Genomic DNA, 16314 nt, shown 5'->3' with positions numbered 1-16314 from the left:
CAAGGAGTGCCCCAATCTTTACTTTACGAACGCATTCTTCAGACCCCAAGTTGACTGTTTCCAGATTCTCAAGATGCGGCTTAATGATCTTCTCCTCGTGCTCAAGCAGACGGGTAATCTCATTAGGAATCTCTTCAACATCATCTTCTTCTGCCTCAAATAGAGGGAACTCAAAGTTGGGAGATGGTGTTGGATCATTATGTTCAATGGGTTTGATCAACCTGCATAATGATTTTGAGTATAAAAGAGATTTCAGAATTCAAACAAGGCAAATCAGTATGCAGATGAAAAGATTGATTTTATTCTCTTTTTAGGGTTTTATGGTGATCACCAATTTCATGCAAAAAGCAAAAAGGAAAAATAATTTGGAAAAACAAACATTTAACATGTGATTATTGAATGAATATCATTGTATTAATCAAAATGTGCCAACAATGTCATCACTTCTCCTTTTGGCATGGGAGAAGGGTTTTCAAACAAAATGAACACATTACATGGACTTATGGATAACTGTTGGAACATCAACATCGACCCAATTATTGCAGATTCCACCCGGAATGACAAAGTTGCCCAGGTCCTCCTCTTCATCATCTTCCACAATGGCAGCAGCCTCCTGATCTTCAACAGTATGGATGAAACCACCACTCTGGAACAACCCACGCTCATTGGAAATACCTGAAGAATACCCTATGCCATCTCGGTATTTATCATCTTCCAGCTTGATCATTTTCCTCAAACCAGTAGTTGCACCATGCTCAATGGCCAACTTTGCATCGTTGTAGGAAGCAAATGAAGAAGGTCCTTTCCTTGAAGGCTCAGCAATAGACAAGTCTTGGAACAGAGTCTCAACCTCATCCTCAACATAAATATAGGAAAAGTAAGACAAATGGCTAACCAAGAGAGCCTTCTCTCCCCCTATCACCACCAACTTTTTGTTTTTCACGAACTTTAACTTTTGGTGTAGGGTGGATGTCACGGCGTCTGCCTCGTGAATCCATGGCCTGCCAAGCAAACAACTATATGATGGATGGATATCCATGACCTGGAAAGTGATCTGGAAGTCACTAGGTCCAATCTTGATCGGGAGTTCTACTTCACCAATCACATTTTTCCACGATCCATCAAAAGCTTTCACTACCACTCCATTCTGCCTCATGGGAGGCCCTTGGTAAGAAAGTTTAGCGAGAGTGGATTTTGGCAACACATTAAGAAATGATCATGTGTCTACCAACATATTGGACAAGGCATCATCCTTGCAGTTCATGGAAATGTGTAGAGCCAAATTGTGGTCTTTTCCCTCCTCGGGAAGATCAACATCACAGAAGCTCAAATTGTTACAAGCAGGTATGTTTGCAACAATGCTATCAAATTGTTCAATTGTGACATCGTGATCCACGTATGCCACGTCCAACACCCTCTGCAAAGCTTCACGATGTGGCTCAGAATTCATCAACAAAGATAACACTGATATCTTTGATGGAGTTTGTAGCAGCTGATCAATAACATTATACTCACTCCTTTTGATGAGCCTCAGGATCTCATCACCATCCTCTCTCAATATGCCATGCTGGCCAACCAGGACAGGAGTTTCTTTATTTTGAACAACAACAGGGTCAATACCCTTCATAGTAGGATTAGCAGAAGAAGTCTCCACAGGACCAGCAAGATTAACAATAGTCTTCTTCAATACATCTTTGTGGGGTTTCGGCTGCGCCGAGAAAACACGACCGCTACGGGTCACACCACTGACGTCAGAAATGCTCACTACGGAGGTGGAGGGCAATGGCACCTCCTTCCCATCTTATAACATAACTGCGTTGTATCTATAGGGAACAACCTTGTCTGATGAATACGGGACAGGACCCGCTGGCTTGATTACAAGAGCTAGAGAAACCTTCTTCTTGCTGCCATCATACTTGACGACAACAGGCTCTGGAATTTTGAACACCATGGTGATAACATCCACTTCGTCCTCATTACGATTCTGAAGTATCTCGATCATTCTCTGATCCAGCATCTCTTGGATGTCCTTTCTAACTTGTCGGCATCCTCTTTCGTTGATATCGCACACCTGGCACCTATCATGGTCATGTTCATAGTGATTGTATCCATACAACAGTTTATACATCTCGACCAAAGATTGTCTGATATCATTAACATACAGGACTTTATATTTGCCAGGGCAACCCTGGACCATATTCACAACAACTTTCCCATGCTCGGGCAATGGGTTCTTCTTGACATTAGGACCTACGTCCTCGAAAAACAAAATCTCACTTCTCAAAAGGTCTTGCACCTTGGTCTTCAAGGGATAACAATTCACCACATCATGTCCGGGAGCACCGGAATGATATACATAATGTAGTTCTGGATTATACCACCACTGAGGGTTGGTTGGTACAGCGGGAGGGTCTCGTGGAGTAATCAATTTTCTATCAATCAGAGAAGGATAGAGTTCAGCATAAGTCATTGGAATCAGATCAAAAGTGACCCTCTTCCTCTCGTAGCTGGTGCTGGTGTTATTGTTGTTTCGAGGCTGGTAGGTCTGTTGTTGTGGACGATGTTGTTGTTGGTATTGTTGTTGTTGTTGATGATGTTGAACTTCTCGAAAGGCATGTGCTATATGAGCCACCTGGTGTTGGCTAACGGCAGGGCGCACGTTCTTCCTCTTCACAGAGGGTCTTCTCTTAATATGGGAGGACACAGCATGTGGTCTCTCCCTCCTTCTTCTTCGCAAAGCTCCCATATCTCTTTGCTGAAGAGCTTTCATCCTTGGATAAATGTCCCTCTCGAACCCCTTCTTCCAGTCTCATTCCCATATTCACCATTTCGATGAAGTCTGAGGGAGCACTGGCTATCATCCTTTCATAATAGAAAGAACTCAAAGTCTTCAAAAAGATCTTTGTCATTTCTTTCTCTTCAAGGGGTGGCACTATCTGAGCTGCCAACTCGCGCCATCTCTGGGCGTACTCTTTGAAAGTCTCTTTCTCTTTCTGGGACATTGCCCTCAACGGGTCCCTATCGGGAGCCATATCCATATTGTATTTGTATTGCTTGACGAAGGCCTCGCCAAGATCGTTGAAGGAGCGGATGTTCGAACTCTCCAAACCCATGTACCACCGGAGAGCAGCACCAGACAGGCTGTCCTGGAAGTAGTGGATAAGCAGTTGATAATTATCTGTTTGCGTTGACATCTTGCGAGCATACATCACAAGATGGCTGAGAGGGCATGTGTTTCCCTTATACTTTTCAAAGTCAGGTACTTTGAATTTAATAGGGATCTTCACGTTGGTCACAAGGCACAACTCAGCATCACTCTTACCGAAAAGGTCTTTACCCCTCAGAGTCTTCAGTTCCTTGCGCGGCTCAAGGAATTGGTCTTTCATTTCATCCATCTTTTCATAAACATCTGGGCCCTTGGATGGCTCAGAATGATAGATGGTGTCTTCGACTCTTGGTAAGGTGTAAGCAATGGGAGGTGGCACAGAAAGAACCGGGCTAGATGCCGACAGAGAAGCGAGAGTAGGAGCAAAACCCTCGGGCACAAAGTTGGCGGGCATCCCCCAGGGGAACCCAACTAGCATAGTAGGCGCAAAATGGGCCGTTGCAGCAGGCACAGTTGAAGAAGCGGCCTCAGAAATAACCGTCCTCGCGGGAGGAGTTGCAGGAGTAGGTGACGATTGGCTCTGGGTAGCCAGCACTGACTCCATCATGGCAGTCAGCCTAGCTATCTCCTCCTTCAGTTCCCGGTTCTCTTGTTCTAAGTTCTCCATTAGTCTTGGAAGATTGACCCTGGTATTATACCGGTGCATCAGCTTGTCTTCAAAATAAATGAAGAGCAAAGAGTTAGACCACTGAGTTGAACAAAACATGCTTATGCATATGATGCATGCAATGTTTGTGTACATGATTTGTTTTTTATTTGAGGAACTTTATAGAGATCTATTTGGAAATATTTGGAAATATTAATCTTTTAAGACATATATGGAATATTCATAGCAATAATATTTGGAAAACTTTTTACACCAAAGAATGAGTACAGTTTTGGTAACCAAATACAATACAAGAGAAAAGGAGAATGAACATCCTATGGAGCCCTAGAAACAATCGTCCAAAGCTCTCGAGACCGGAAGATAAGCTGCACGAAGCCTCTTCACCTCTCTCTCATAAGCTGCTTCCATATCATCCTTCTCCTTGGCGAGTCGATCATACTTCCTCTTCCAAAACCTGGATGACTGAGGAAGAAGAGAAGTAACCACATCATCAGGCTCATCAATAACCTGATGCTCTAGAAACTCTATCACTGCATCCTTATCTCTAAGCTGCTGAAGAAGTTCTTCTCGCTCACGAACCCAAGCACGCGACCGGTTTTCATCTCTCAACTCCTTTACTCCTTGGTTAGGGAGGGCTGAAGGCCCAACCATAACCATAGGGGTAGGTCTCGGATAATCATAGGGCATGTGGTACTCAAGAGCTCTCTTCCTCACCCAAGCGGTGTAGGGTTCCAAAGCAATGCAATTCTTTGGACCAAGCTCCTTCCTTCCCTTCCTATGCACCTTGCGCCATGCGCGAACCATCCTCTCCTTCAAGTTTTGGGGATCTTTACCCTCTTGAGAGAACACACCTTCCAACAGAATGTTATTAGGTTTATCCTTTAAGGGGAACCCAAGCTGACGGCGAGCTAAAATAGGGTTGTAGTTAATCCCACCACATGTACCAAGAAGAGGTACATTGGAGAATTCACCACAAGAATCAATTATCTGAACACCATCATACACACGGTTATACCAAGAGATATCATCATTAGTGAGAGACATAAGTCTCGTAGACCACCATAGACATCCCTTGTTCTCCTTGAAGGCAAGCGTCTGTGGCAAGTGTGAAATAAACCACTTGTACAACATAAGCAAACAACACACAATGGATCCACCACCCTTTGCATTCCTCATATGCAAAGAGAAATAAGTGTCACCCAACAGAGTAGGAACGAGATTAAGAGTATAAAAAATCCTAATAGCGTTCACATCCACAAAGTTGTCGATGTTGGGAAATAACACTAGCCCATAGATGAGAAGTACAAATATGGCTTCAAAGGCGTCCTCACTCATGGCCTTCCCAAACAGAGTAGCTTGGGCAATGAGAAAATCAGATGGGAGACCTTGAATTCCACCTTTGGTAGTCATATGGGCAACAATCTCAGATGCAACTACATGAAGCATGTCAGCAATCTCTTGGGAAGAAGGAATCCTCTCCAAACCACTGAACGACAACTGATCCAAGATAGGCATACTCCTCAAGTGTAGGCAAAAGCTGGAAATCTGAAAAAGTAAAGCAACAATACAGGGGATCGTAGAACTGTACCAACACACTCATCAGACCTTCATCCACCTGAGTAGAAAGAATAGATAGAAGCTTCCCATGGTGAGCTTTGAACTCCAAAGGCTCTAATACATAAGATGTCAAACTCCTTAACTCTTTCAAGTCGGGTTGTCTGAAACTGTACTTCTTCGTATTCCTTCTTTGCTTATCCATGTCTGAAAATTTGCAAATAGACCTCTTAAGTTCCTTGAAATTTTCTTGTTGATGATATGGATGCAAATGAATGCATGAATGCATGGATGCAACAATCACACTCAAGGATCAAGCAAGTCACACCACACAAAGGTCACGGGATGGCTCAAGTCATCCTCAATATCAATCATCCATTTTGGTGGATTATGGTTTACACCTTATCAACACCCAAGTTCCATTGATATTGAGGATATACGAGAACGGATCAACCGCGAATCAAGGGCTTGTTGTAAGTCACGAGCATGGAGTCTCGGTTAAGATCCACCCAAAGGGAGTGTACTATGGTTAAACCTGACAATCATGTTCTAAAAAGGTCCCCATAGTCATCATCTCATCTTTTGGATATTATCGGATAAAACGACTACTCGTATTCCAAAAATATTCTCAAGAGAGACTCTTATGAGTGTAGTATCGCGTAACAATCGTATCAAATCTTACACTTGAACGACCTTCACACTACGTCCTAAAATAGGCCAAGATGGGCTAGGTAATCTAAGGTCCTTGTCTTCTAAGGTTTATATTGGAAAGAGTAATGCCAAACCACGACTACTCGTGTTACATTATTGATCCCAACAAGACCTCCACCAAGTGAATGGGCTTGCAAGTCAACTTGCTAAGTAATAACTCCACAGAAGTCAACAAGTATATGCCATTATCCTATCATAAGTGCACTCGAGTTCGGGTATAGAACTCATCTCACAAGAGACCACCAAGCACACAAGCAATTGAATATATCAAGCAATTCATACATTACAAACAATACAGCCATCCCAAATTTGCACAAAAATATGTCACAAATAAATATAAACATACAATACAACAAGCAAAAAGCAGGCTAAACCCACTTGAGACTGTAAGACCCCAATTTTGTCCCTAAGATCCCTCATGGCATCATAACATTGCATTGCATAGCCTCAAGGATCATTGAGCATCTTGGCTCCCTTTCCCTTTGGGTAGGGATCTCTTGTGAGTGGTTTGAGATCACCAAGCATGCTTGAATTGTATATCATTGTTTTTCTTGTTTTGTTCACTAACCAAAAGCACAAAAATATGTCACTAACATCTTTTGTTGTAGCTTAAGCAATCACTAGGTCAAGAGTTTCAAGAAGATCCTTTGTGCAAGAGATGAGGTATTTTCTTGGGTTGAGAACCACATGACTATTATAAGGAGCTTACATGATCTAGGGTTTCATTTTGAAGCAATTTCACCAAGTGGTAGAAGCTCAAGTTAATCAGGACATTTCAAGGTCATCTGAGGACCAAAAGTCAACTGTGCAGTCAACTAAGGGCTATGAGGTGGGGGAAATGAGTTGAGACACCTCAATCATGTTCAAATAGGGTCTATTAATCATTCTAAACATCCATCTTGAAGATTCAAAGGTCATGGAAAAAGTTACTAAAAATGGAAAATGACCTATAATTCAAAGTTTCCAAATTTGGTAAGTTTCTGGTCCACATTCAACTTGACTTGTCAATGTCAAAGAAGTTTCAAATGGATTTTTGGTGAACATGAAAGTTGTATATTTTTGTCTCCCCTTCCCAAAAAGTCCTAATTCATGTCCATATGATGAATGGTTGAGAAGTTATGGTCATTTGATCACAAGGTGTGCATGGAAATTTAAAATGGCATAACTTTTGATACAATGCTCCAAATTGGTTCATTCTTTTTGCAAAATGCTCCTCATGTCCAAGGAATCTCAAAATGACCTCATTTGGCTCAATTGTGCAAAGGAATCATGGCCAAGAGTTCACTAGTTCACACATGTGCAAAATTGAAGCAATACTTCATTATTCATTTTTGGCTTAAGATGCAAGCAAATTAACACTTCAATCATGACCATTGGATAATTTTGAGTGGATTAGAAGCTTAACATGGGAAAGAACACGTGTATTATGGCCATGCTAACTTAATGTGCATTTTTGCAAGATGCTTCAATACTCATTAATCATGATTAACCAATGGAAAAGAGGATTAGCATGGTCATTAGCAAGGCATATAAATATTGAAACCCTAATCCTAACTGCATAACAGAACCATTTGAGATCAAAATTCAAGAAACTCTCCAAATTTTCTCTCTCTTCGAATTTGATTTTTCTTCACATAACTCTCAAAGATCTTTGCATATTCTTGTTCCTGGTGCTTCACTGAGCAAGATTCATCCATTACTTGAAGCAATTCATCAAGATTTCGTGCAGTTCAAGAGCATTATCATGTTAATAGAAATTGGAAATTGAAGTAGATTCAAGTGTTTTCAACCATTGCTTCTTACTTAAAGCTTCATAGGAAGTGCAGTGGAGTTGATCTGGAGCTTCATAGCCTGTGAGAATGCGTGTACAGCAACCTCCATTTCCAGGTGATGCAAATTTCATCCTCTCCTTTTGCTGTTTTTTAATCATATATGTGTAGATCTCATTTAATAGAGCATGTACATGTGTTTAGAATTGAATTTGGCTGAGTATTGAGGATTTGGTATGAACTGAAAGTTTGGATCTCAAATATGTTTCTCTTCAATCTGAAGAATCTAGGTAGAATCAGGAAGAATTGATAGCATATTTGGATTCTACATTGAAAACTGAGTTGATTGATATAGGCCTTTTGAATTTCTGGAAAATCTCACGGTGGCGCCACCGCGCGTCTCGCCGGAGAAGACGACCGGAGCTGTAGCTCCGGCGTCTGTATCATTTTAGGGTTTGTTGATGTGGACTGCCATGTGTGATGCTGCGTGGACGAGCGATTGGTTGAGAATGAATTGACCAGGCCACGCGTGCACTTTGACTGATGATTGAGCATGCCAACGCATTAACGAAATGCAGTGTTTGATTCTTTTAAACCTGAGCCATTGATCTTGATTGCGCGCCAGATCTTGTGGTTGTGATTTCTTCTGGATTTATTTGAATCTTGCCTTTCCCTCCAATTTAATTTGCATATTTCATTTATTTTGCTTGTTTTGTTAAATTCATAAAAAATTCAAAAATGATCCAAATGAGTCCCAATTTTTTTTCCTAGTTTTGTATTGATGTCTATTTATTTTTAGTGTTAATTTCATGAATTGTTGATGTCTGGTTTTTGATGTGTGAATTTTTGAATCTATGTGGTGCTAATTTGATATGGTGCATTCAATGTATTGTGAAATCCTCATCTTTGAGTCATCTGATCCAATCTTTTGCATGCTTGACATTCACACATGATATGAATTTTTGGTCACTAGTTTGGAATTTTTCTCATAGGTTATCATCACTTTTGACACATAGAGAAAAGTGTGACAATTTGTGTCACATTTTTGACATTGAATTGTTGCATTTTTGTTCATATATCATTTGAACCTTTCTGGATTTGATCTTTTGCATATTGATTGTTCATGACATGAGGAACTTGTACAAAAAATCTCAAAGCCTTTGCATGCATTTCTGATTTGATATGAACCTGATTTGATATGAATTTTCTAAGTTGGAAGTTCATTTTGTGCATATTTTTTGTCCTTGCATGACATAGATCATTTGAGATACTTGCTTATTGATTTGATGCTGGTCCTTTTGAGGATATTAGATGGATTGTTTGAATGTGCATTGTGCAAAAGATTGGATTCTGTTTTGGTCATTTGATTTGGTTTTGAATCTAGTGTTTGCACTAGTGTTTTGTACATAAACTAACTTTGTCTTGTGTTTCAGGTTTGGACATTTAGCATTGATGGTTGATTTGTTCTCACTTTGTGAGATGCAAATGCATTTGAGTTCTGACTTATGTTTGTTTTGTAGGTTTTTAATTGATGTGGTGAACTCATGAGCTTATTTAAGTGCTAAGGCACTTATGCACTGAATTGTGTAACTGTTAGGTGGTTTCACTGTTTGTCTGTTGGTTTAATAACTGAAGTACTGACTGTTTAGTCTTTGTACATGTACCTTAGTTGCTTGCTTGCTTTAGCTCTTGCTTGAGCATTGGATTATGGTTGATACACCACTCAGGTAGTTAGCTTCTTACTTCATGTAGTCTGAAGTCCTGTCACCTTTTTGGCAGGCATTTTGCTGGCAAGTCCTCCTTCAGAGGCTCTGTTTGTGTTTCTTTAAAATTATGCTCAAAGACCTCCAAGAAGAGGCATGTGATATTTGTTAAGACCTCCAAGAGAAGAGGCAATTGACGGATAAAAGGGATTAGTAGCCAATCCCCCGTTATTCAGTGTGTCGTTCTTTATGCTCGCACTACGTGCTGATGCTTCTGAACATGTGCCCAAGATCCTTGTCCAGTGTCTGTCAAGTGGAATAGGATCCCACTTTCTAGATCCCCACGCCTTTTTTGATTGCTTATACTTTGTGCTTGCTTATTCCAAAGGATGGGAGCCACTTGGATCATCAATATGATCTCAAGAGAGGAACTCCTAGTGTGGTTTCTTTTCTTAACCATCATTTTTTTGTTCTCTTTAGGACTTAGCCCTTCTTCTTCATTTCTCCACCCTAACCCAAGCCAAAACCCTTTTTGTGCAAACATTTGACTTTTGTTTTCGACATTAGAAACCTAAGCCTTATGCTTTTGATTTTCAAACTTTCTTTTCATAACACTTATTTTGAATTGAATCTTTAAGTCAACTTTGACCATTTTTGTATATACTTCTAATTGGTAAATATAACCCATTCAAATTTCTTTTGTGGTTTCAATGTCCACTTCTTAATCAAATTTTCCATAACCTTTAGCTATTAGGTTTGAGTTATCTTTGTGGTAGATGTAATACTCACCTTTGTCCTTAGTGATGGACAATGAGCCTTCCATGCTTATTATAGGGTTAACCCCTCACTAGCGTGTTGAAGCTATCCTCACATGGTGGACTTGTGGTTTTAGGTTGAGTTTTCTCCCTTTGATAACAAAAGACCTTAAGGCTTTTGGACCAATCAATTCACTAATTTGTTTTTGAGATTTTTACCCCGAACTACGAGGTTTTGATCCTAATCTTTTTATAAGAGGGTACGTAGGCAATGGGTTCATCCATCCAAACACAAAAATGTAAATAACTTGTATATTCTCCTCTCATCTCTTCAATCATGTTTGCACAAATAAATTTTTCACAAAAAACAATAACCTTTGCAACAAGTGTGAAAAGGGCTCCCTAGGAGTACCTAGGATGTTTTGGGTGTCTAACACCTTCCCATTGTATAACCAACCCCCTTACCCAGATCTCTGTTTCTTTTACTAGTTTTATTTGTAAAACTATTAGGTTTTTGTTCGCTTTCTAACCATTCCTTTGGATAAATAGAAGTGCGGTGGCGACTCGACTTTGTATGATTTACCTTGGATTTAGTCAATATCTCCAATGGTAACGAATACCCCGCTATAGAAAAGTGGCGACTCTGTTGGGGAATAGATCATCCCTAGTGGGTTTTGCCAACTTTTCATGCTTGTTGTACTGTATTGTTTTGTGACATATTTTTGTGCAATTTGGGATTACTGTATTGTATGTAATGATTGATTTGCTTGATATTAATTCCTTGTATGCTTGGTGATCTTTGTGAGATGAGTTCTATACCCGGACTCGAGTGCACTTAGGATAGGAGAATGGCGTAGTCTTGTCGACTTGTGTGGAGTTATTCCTTAGGAAGTTGACTTGCAAGTCCATTCACTTTGTGGAGGTCATGTTGGGATCAATAATGTCACACAAGTAAGTTGTGGTTAGACATTACTCTTTCCAATATAGACCTTAGAAGCCAAGGATCTTAGTTTACCAAACCCATCTTGGCCTATTTTTAGGATGTAGTGCGAAGGTCGTTCAAAAGTAAGATTTGATACGATTGTTACGCGATACTACACTCATAAGAGTCTCTCTTGAGAATATTTTTGGAATACGAGTAGTCGTTTCTCCGATAATATCCGAAAGATGGGATGATGACTATGGGAACCTCTTGTAGAACATGTTTGGCAGGTTTAAACCCTAGTACACTCCCTTTGGGTGGTTCTTAACCGAAACTCCATGCTCGTGACTTGCAACAAACCCTTGATTCATGGTTGATCCGTTCATACATCCTTAATATCAATGGAACTTGGGTGTTGATAAGGTGTAAACCATAATCCACCAAAATGGATTATTGATATTAAGGATAATATGATCCATCCCATGACCTTTGTTTGGTGTGCTTTGCGTGATCCTTGAGTGTGATTGTTGCATTCATGCATTCATGCACTCATTTACATCCATATCATCAATAATAAAAGAAATTTTCAAGGAACTTAAGGGGTTTATTTGCAAAAATTTCAGACATGGAAAGACAAAGAAGGAATACAAAGAAGTACAGCTTTAGACAGCCAGATCTGAAAGAGTTAAGGAATCTGACATCCTATGTACTAGATCCCTTGGGTTTTAAAGCTCGCTTTGGGAAGCTTCTTCCTCTTCTGACTACTCAGGTGGATGAAGGGTTGATGAGTGTTGGTGCAGTTTTATAATCCCTTGTACCGTTGCTTCACGTTTCCGGACTTCCAGCTTTTGCCTACCCTTGAGGAGTATGCTTATCTTGTGGGTATACCTATTCTGGATCAGGTGCCGTTCAGTGGCTTAGAGAGTATTCCTACTTCTCGAGAGATAGCTAACATGTTACACATAGATGAATCCCTGGTTGGTGCTCATATGACTACCAAAGGTGGAATTCAAGGTCTCCCTTTTGAGTTCCTCATTTCTCAAGCTACTGTTTATGGGAAGGCCATGAGTGAGGATGCCTTTGAAGCCATATTTGTACTTCTCATCTATGGGTTGGTATTGTTCCCCAACATCGACAAGTTTGTGGATGTGAATGCTATTAGGATCTTCTCCGCTCTTAATCCCGTTCCGACTCTGTTGGGTGATACCTATTTCTCTTTGCATATGAGGAATGCAAAGGGTGGTGGTGCCATTGTGTGCTGTTTTCCTCTGTTGTATAAGTGGTTTATTTCTCACTTACCTCAGACGGTCGCTTTCAAGGAGAACAAGGGATGTCTACGGTGGTCCACGAGACTCATGTCTCTCACTAATGATGATATCTCTTGGTATAACCGTGTATATGATGGTGTGCAGATTATCGACTCTTGTGGTGAATTCTCCAATGTACCTCTTCTTGGTACATGTGGTGGGATTAACTACAACCCTGTTTTAGCACGTCGTCAGCTTGGGTTCCCCCTAAAGGATAAACCTAATAACATTCTGTTAGAGGGTGTGTTCTTTCAGGAGGGTAAAGATCCCCAAGGCTTGAAAGCCAGAATGGTTCGCACTTGGCGCAAGGTTCATAAGAAAGGAAGGAAGGAGTTAGGCCCTAAGAATTGCATTTCTTTGGAGCCTTACACCGCTTGGGTAAGGAAGAGAGCATCTGAGTATCTCATGCCTTACGAATATCCGAGACCTACACCTTTGGTTGTGGCTGGGCCTTCAACCCTCCCTAACCAAGGAGTAAAGGAGTTGAGAGACGAAGATCTATCACGTGCCTGGATCCGTGAAAGGGAAGAGTTGCTTCAGCAGATTAAGGAGAAAGATGCTTTGATAGAGTTCCTTGAGCATCAGGTTATTGATGATCCTAATGATGCATGGACTTCTCTACTTCCTCAGTCTTCCAAGTTTTGGAAGAGGAAGTATGACTGACTCGCCAAAGAGAAGGCAGATATGGAGGCAGTGTATGAGAAGGAGGTGAAGAGGCTTTGCGCATCTTTTCTTCCTGTGTCCCGAGCATTAGATGATTGTTTCTAGGGATCCATAGGATGATTATTTTCCTTTCCTCTTGTATATGATTGACAAATGTTGTACTTCTTTTCCCTGATATTATTTGATGAGATATTTCCATATGTGATAAACAGTTAATATTTCCAAAATTTGCAAATAAAACCCTAGAGTTCCTTTGAAATAAAAACAAATCATATGCACAAGCATTGCATGCATCATATGCATAAGCAGGTTTTGTTCCCAGCTTCTGGTCCTGTGGTCTAACTTTGTGCTCTTCATTTATTTTAAAGACAAGTTGACTCACAGGTACTACACTAGAGCCAACTCTGCAAGACTGATGGATCATCTAGAGCAAGAGAACCGTGAACTCAAAGAAGAAGTCGCCAGACTGAGTGCTTTGATGGAATCGTTCCTGGCTGCCCAGAGCCAGTCTTCTCCAACACCTTCAACTCCTCCCTGTCGCATCCGCGAAAAACAACCGGCGGGAAAAACAAAATAGACAGAGCCGCCACCGTGCGTTATTTATCCCAAAGGAGGGAAAGGAAACGCTCGAAGTAAACCTGGAAAGAAAATGGTCATATGACCGGAGATTACAGGGACCGGGAGTCGGTTACGCAAGGGGAAGGTATTAGCACCCCCTCACGTCCGTCGTACTCGACGGGATCCACGCTCAAAAAGAATAGAATAAGGTTGCTAAAAGAAACTTCTCAAAACACGCACACACACTGGAATAACAAGACAGGCGGAAGAAGACGGAAGAAGGTGACTCGGCAGGATATCGCATCTTGGGCCTACGTAGTTTGTCAGACACAAACATCAGAGTCGACGTAGTTCGGGGAAATGGGGAACAGGCTCGCTAGGATATCGCATCCTATGCCTACGTATCTCATCTGGAATGAGAATCAGAGCTACCGTAGTTCGGCTAACGCACGCCGAAACAAAACACACGCACAGACGCTGAGACGTCAAAACAAACACGCAAATGGAAACAGACTGCCAATGGTTGGTCTTACGTCTGACTCCAAACAACAAACACAAACAAGGAAACCGAATTCCAATCGCTGGACTTACATCAGACTCCACACACACAACCCACAGGAAACTAACTGCCAATCGCTGGACTTACGTCAGACTCCAAGCACACAACCGACAAACAAGGAAACTGAATGCCAATCGTTGGACTTACATCAGACTCCAAGCAAATAAACGCTAACCGGACGCTGAGTCGTCAAAAGAAACACAAAGGTTGGACAAATAAGCTAACAGGGAGTCTGGTACTCGAGCCTGCTAGCTGTCAAGCAAACACACACAAAAAAGAAAAAGGGTGCCCGGAGAGATCTCGCACGATCTCCTGCCTACGTACCTCATCTGGTATGACAATCAGGGCAACGTAGTTCCCCTTAACAGGGAAAGAACTTCTAACCTAACCAGAGACAAGGGAGATAACAAGCTACTAGGGATACTACGACTTGAGCCTAGAAGTTGTCATGCATACGATCCCTATGTTGAGGTCTCTATCCTAACTTGCACAGGAAGCAAGCTAGCCTAAGCAGCACAAAAGCAAACACAAGCACAATAAAGCAAGCACACACACTATATGCAAACAATTGGCTCATACAAGGCTAGGTTGTAGAAACAAGCCAACTGGAATGGGGTGTTTTTAGCTCTTAACCCTAACATTGAGAGTTAGGATGAAGCAGATGAAATGGAGATGAGGGTTATGCCTCATAGCTCTTATCCCTGGCCTGGGAGAGCTCGAATCAAATAGAAAGTGTGGGAGTTCAGAATGAAGGAACTCTTCTCCACGTGACTGACACAACAAGATCTTGGGTTCTTATTCACAATGCATCAACACAGGGCGTGTGAGCAAAGTGACTGACACAACTGAATAGCAGGGGATGGATTGCACATCCCTTTTATCTGCCAATTGCCTCTTAAGAGGTCTTTACCTGCTTGGCACAAAATTAAACAAACACAAGCATTTCCTCTTAAGGAGGGCTTCAGACAGGTGCCTGCCAAAGTAACATGACAGGTCTTCCAGACTACATGAAGATCAAGGAATTATACCTCAGTGGTATGTCAACCACAAGCAAGCAAAGCAAAGTTCAAATGAACTTAAAGCAACTTAAGTACCTATGGAAACAGCTAAACCAGTCAGTACACAATTCAGACAAACAGACAACAGTTAATAACCAATAGACAATCCCAATGTACAAAACATAAGCCATAAGGCAAACTCAAATGAGTTATCATCAACCTACAAAACAGCAAGTGTCAGCAATCAAAAGCAAATATCAACATCCAAATGATGAAGCATCATCAATCATGGAACTTAGATGCTTAAACCTGAAATTCAAAGCTCACATGTAAGCAACAAACCACTAGGTCAAAGCCTAGGGTCAAAGGTTAAGAAAAAATTCAAAACAGGAGCTGAAATTCAACACAATGTAACTTCAAACATATATTAACATGTCCTAAAAAGGCTCACATCAAAATCAATCATCAAATGCATTTCATGATCAAAAGAAGTCAAAGGCAATTTCAAGGCTCATATATGGACATCATGAATGAAAATTTCAAATCAAAACAGAAATGATTCAAATAATTCTGGAAAAATTCATGAACATTCAACACATCCAACATGATCAACATACAAAACATCAGAAGCATCCAAGATCATTTAGCATAGAAATTAAATGGTACAAGTTGAATAACCAAATGTGTGATACAAATTGTCACACCATGTTAACACAAGCATAAAACAGATTGAAAAGTGCCAGATTTATGTTGATGATATTATTTTTGGTTCTGCTAATATCTCTGTTTGCAAAGAATTTTCTAAGTTGATGCAGGCTGAGTTTGAAATGAGTTTGATGCAAGAACTAAAGTTCTTTCTGGGAATTCAAATCAATCAAACTCCAGAAGTCACGTACATTCATCAAAGCAAGTACATTAAAGACGTTCTGAAGAAGTTTGACATGACTGAATGCAACTCTGCAAAGACTCCCTTGCATCCAACTTGCATTCTGGAAAAGGAAGAGGTAAGCAATAAGGTTTGTCAGAAGCTCTATCGAGGTAT

Source organism: Lathyrus oleraceus, chromosome 7 (genome assembly GCF_024323335.1).
Source record: "Lathyrus oleraceus cultivar Zhongwan6 chromosome 7, CAAS_Psat_ZW6_1.0, whole genome shotgun sequence".
NCBI classification, from domain to species: Eukaryota; Viridiplantae; Streptophyta; class Magnoliopsida; order Fabales; family Fabaceae; genus Lathyrus; species Lathyrus oleraceus.
The sequence above is the reverse complement of the archived record's forward strand: the minus strand, read 5'-3'. Positions refer to the sequence as shown.